Source organism: Triticum dicoccoides, chromosome 6A, assembly GCF_002162155.2.
Source record: "Triticum dicoccoides isolate Atlit2015 ecotype Zavitan chromosome 6A, WEW_v2.0, whole genome shotgun sequence".
Lineage (NCBI taxonomy): Eukaryota > Viridiplantae > Streptophyta > Magnoliopsida > Poales > Poaceae > Triticum > Triticum dicoccoides.
In genome coordinates, this window is record NC_041390.1 from 611,450,329 (window position 1) to 611,455,333 (window position 5,005).

General features: G+C 40.6%; 1 long non-coding RNA gene across 1 annotated transcript; it reads left to right on the plus strand.

The window, feature by feature from the left end:
* Positions 1-1,529: 1,529 nt before the first annotated feature.
* Positions 1,530-3,886, plus strand: LOC119315121. Its single transcript, XR_005152586.1, has 3 exons — positions 1,530-1,839; positions 3,068-3,202; positions 3,438-3,886. It is a non-coding gene; the product is annotated as an uncharacterized LOC119315121 (long non-coding RNA).
* Positions 3,887-5,005: the final 1,119 nt, after the last annotated feature.

Consider the following 5,005-nt stretch of genomic DNA (forward strand, 5'->3'; position numbering starts at 1 on the left):
ACGAGACCCAAACATATGATATTCCACAAGTCACGATAGTAGAGAACGATATCCTCACGGCACCGGTGCCGAAAGAGGAGATGAGAGCGGCGGTGTTCCCAATGGAACAGAATAAAGCTCCAGGCCCTGATGGTTTCCCCGCGGAATTCTATTAGGATTTCTGGTATATCATCAAGACTGAACTTTTGGAGTTGTTCGATTGTCTTCATGCCGACCGGCTTGACCTATTTAGGCTAAGTTTTGGCCATGTTGTCTTGTTGCTGAAGATTAAGGAGGGCAAACGGATCCAAGAGTTCAGACCTCATAAAATATACATGGTCCAAGAAAATTAGATATGGACATGATTGGAAAGCCTTATTTCAAACTTATTTGAATCAGATTCAAATAGGGTTGAATAGGCAGTAGTAGGTGGGATAGTCTAAAATTCATGTAAATTTTGTGGAGCTATTTTAAATGACAAAATAATTTTGGTCAAAGTTTGGAGACCAAGCTTGAACTAGAAAAGGCACACAATTTTTGGAAATGTTGCACATGAAATTGGAAGAACAATTAAATAAGATATATGGAAGGCTCTAATGATTTTATAAAAATGTTCATAGTTTTCAATTTGGTGTGAAATATTTGATGGCATGATGACATGATACTGAAAAAATAATTATTACAACACATAATATTGCAAAAAATCTGGTTTTGAAGCTCTCAGATGTTACAACATGAATTACTAGGGCGAATGAATCAATATTTCTAATCTAACACCCTCCCCCACCTCTCTCCCCCTCCCACCCGACCAAAAAAACATTTCTTCGCAATATTGTGTAAGGGAATGGGAGGGGGGGTCGCCCCCTAGTCGGCACATAGTCTGCTACAGTATTGAGTGTATCTTGCGTGTAAACAAATCAGTATAGTCTGCTACAGTATAATTCACATACAAAATTGAAAGTTGCACAGATTATATCATAGAAACTAACAAATTGCACGATATCTCGAATCGAAGTGACACCCATGAAGATGGAAAGCACGAGGCAGAGGATGCTCCAGCGTCCACCATCGTGAATCGCCCCGCCCAATATTCAGCCTCGCCAGATGCATAGGGGAGATTTGTGTGAGATCTCACATTAGGTGAGCTCAATGATATCGATTATATATATATATATATATATATATATATATATATATATATATATATATATATATATATATATATATATAGAGAGAGAGAGAGAGAGAGAGTAACTCTATTAATAACCCAGGGTGAGGAATAGGTAATTCCTCGCCTAGGTCGATCGACCGAGCAAGCCTCTCCCTTCAACCCGATCGCACCGGTCTACCGATGTAAACTTTTGACCCAACTAGTGTAATTTTACATTGGCTTGCAGCGAAGCGCAAGCGAGTAGTATGTTCTATTCCCGTCAAAAAGAAAAAACCGAGTAGTAAACGGTTATGTGGTCGTGAGGTATAGGAGCGCCCACTCCGCCGAGCCGTTCGCCACCGCATCGATTCCCCAAATCTATCTCCGCCGCGATCGCCCACCCTCGCCTCTCCTCGTCCGTGGCCGGCCACCCTCGCCTCCAGCTCCTTGCTACCCTGCCTACCTCCTCTCATCTCGGAGCCGAGAGCTCCCCTGCACCTCCCCCTTTCACCCAACTAGGGTTTGGACCCCGGATTTGGGCTGAATCGGGCGGTGGTGCGACGATGTACCTGGTGGAAGAACCTGTGGACTGACGGCCGAAGCAGAGTGGCTGGTGCCTGGCGATAAAACAAGCATCTATGGCGCATTCTGGTGCGCCGTCAAATTCGTAGTTGAGGCTCCCCTTCCAGGCCAGCAAGCAACACATCGTGGTATGTACGCCCCTTACGCCCCTCTTTTTTTTACGGCCGAGTAGAGGCATCGATGTGCACCACCACCGGCTCAGCCTCGACCCACCTTGCCATAGCGTTCGGGCGTGGCACCACTGAATTGTCCATGTCCTTGCTTCATGGGCATTCTCAACCTTGCTGCATGTGCTTCATCCTAAACACTGGAGGGTTTGCGCCAAGGCCTCCATCACTGTCCTGAGTACTCTGTCGCTACTTGTGTGTCATTTTGGTTCTATTTACTTCTACTATATGCATTGGAAATGCAAGGGAATGATATATTGGTAATGTAGGATTGTACTGTAGATGTTATCTCCATTATTTTTGGTCTATTTTTGGTTTGGACAAAAGCGCAGTCAGGTTGGACATAGAAGTGAGAAAAGCTGCAGTTAACGAAAGTAGATATCAGTTGTTACAGTGCCTAGTTGGACTGAGCCAAATTTGGCAATCAACATTCAGGTTTGTGTGCTTCTTTGAGATATTATATTGTCTCTGTTTTTTGGTGTAAAATGCGTGCCGATAAGATCTACATGTAAACATAATTGGCTAACCCCAATGCTCAGGAGAAGATTGATGCATTGTTTCTTTGGTAATTGTTCTTTCTTAGTTTTCTTGAACTTTTGGAAAATGTTCATTATGACTTTGGTCTCCCAACAAGGCAACAATGTTGAGTTCATAAAAGGCTTGACTGGAAAATTAGAGTTTCACACCTAATAGTTTCTCTCCCTGTTTGTTTGACATTGCGAATGATAAATCAACATATATGCAATATGTTGATGAAATTATTTGTGCCTCTCAGATTGTATGCTTCTTTATTTATGGTGTCAAATAGTGCATTCCGCCAACCCTGCTCGCCATGCATGTCATCTTCCTTGTTCTTTTTGTCCATCATGGAGATGTTTCATGGGTGAATATTTAGTTCTGTATGTCGACGCATCTTGATTTCTAGGTATTAGTTACCACGTATTCTAGCAGGCATATTTTTAATTTGGTTGTTCAGGAAGAGGCCCTATACTATTATTATGTCATTTTCTAACTAAAACTGGAGCTCCCATCCTTAATGAAACCACTTTCTAGGATCTATTCTTGTATGCACACAACATAAAGCTCCTTGTGCAACCATCTACTTGTTCTGCTCACCAATCCTATCTAAATATAGCTTCTGTAAAGTACCTCATTTACATTCTTACTTGTTATGCTTAATATGTTGCAGGATCCATGAAATCCCACAAGCATACTATGTGACTTAAAACTTAAATATATCTTTGGCGATGAAAACTTAATTTCTCTGGGTGTTTCAGAGTTGTTGTTAGACCATCTTTTCAAGCAAGCTAACAAGATCTAACTGGTTAGTTATTGACTTGCTCCCAAGAACATCCTCATGTTTGTCTATCTTGCACTGCCTATTGACAGTGCCTAGTTTTTTCCGTTGTTGCACTGTAGGAGTCTAAAGATATTTGTGAATCCATTACAAGTTTACTTTACTTGTTAGTGAGACGGGGTTCTGCTAACTACTTGTTTTGTTTCGTTTAGCACAAGATGTAAGTTTGCTCGTCTAATTGAGTTTCCAACTTTGCATGCAGACGAAGCGTGGCCGGACTCTAGTTCCTGCTGTTTGGAGCTGATGAAATGGCAGAAATTTGCTGAAGTTATTAATTACATTTTTTGATATCCGAAAGACTGTTGTACTTACGAAAAAGGGTGTAGGCTAATCTCTTCACTGTAGCAATGAAAAGAAATGGTAGTTCTGCATGTTGCCTACTTTATGTTTCTGGAAGAGTCACATTTGGCAGGTTGTTCGTATTTCTAGCTTGTTAAATCGGAAGCATAATTGAAGCAGCGGTCAGAGAAAACGAAAGATCATTAACTTTGATGTTAATTTAGCAACCATAAATACAGTGTATGGTAAGAAGTAGCATCCTCCCTTTTACCCAGAATACATGTACTACATTGTAATGTTGTAGGTGATGTCTAATTACATTTTTTTAGTTTGTTATCAAAGTGCTAATGACTTGCTCAAGTTCATTATTAATTGTGTTTTCAGTTCAACTTATTCATGAAGTTTTTTCTTTTACTTTTGCAACCAATATCTACTTTGGGTTGTATTACATGAAGGGCTAAAGTCACCATATGTATGCATAATGGACATATGATGTTTCATCTCGACATGCATAACCATGTTTGCATCATCATTATCCGTGTTTCATGTCAGCAATATTCTGTTTCTACTGCTAACCATCCACAACAAATTATGGTATATGTACACCAGAATTAACGGAAACATCAATTTGACCTTGTTGTCCTAATGAACCCACAAGTTGTTAAACATGGCATAGAAGAGAATCCCGACCACCAGGCCAACGATGGCACAAGCAATTATATTGCTTCCCTCCTCACCCAGTGTGTCTTCAGGTAGATACTTGTTTGCCACAATCAAAATTACCGCACCCAAATTCTGCACAAGGAAATTCGAGCCATTACTAGGATTTGTGCATTTTGATTTGCTCAGTGCGTCATGCTTACCAGGTAAATCATTTGAAGAGTCCTCTGCAGGAGTGGTGCACATGCCTTATTCACTTGTCTATGGAAACCGAAAAACAACGTAATATTCAGAAACTTTGTCTTTGTGTATCTGTTGTCCAAATGGTACCTATAAATATTTTTTAGTGCGAAATGTACATAGGAGTAAAGACCAAAAGCTGAGCCAAATTCAGGGTTCAGAAGCATAATATACCTGATGAGTTGTTGTTTTTTTTGAAACGGAGGCAAAAGATTTGTCTCATATATTAAATAAGGAGGAGAAAGAGTTTGTTACAACACACATCCAAGTTACGGCATGACAATTGTAGGCATATATAGACGTGGGTCGTCCATTCTGCAAGTAAACAGTTTGATGTGATCTGGTCAAATCGTGGTGGCCACTCTACAGCTGAGTAGTGTTATTTCCGTCTAGACATAAAGATAAGTGATGCCCAGGTCGAAGCTCCCATTCTCCGTGGGTTGAGCACGAATGAGACCTGGAGCTAGAGCTAGAGCATCATCTCATGTAGAAACAAGAGAAGGTAATACGGAGTAGTATCAAGAAACAAACAGAGATGTGTTTCAACAGAAAACAAAAACTAGAAACAAAACAAATAATTATGGAGGCAGC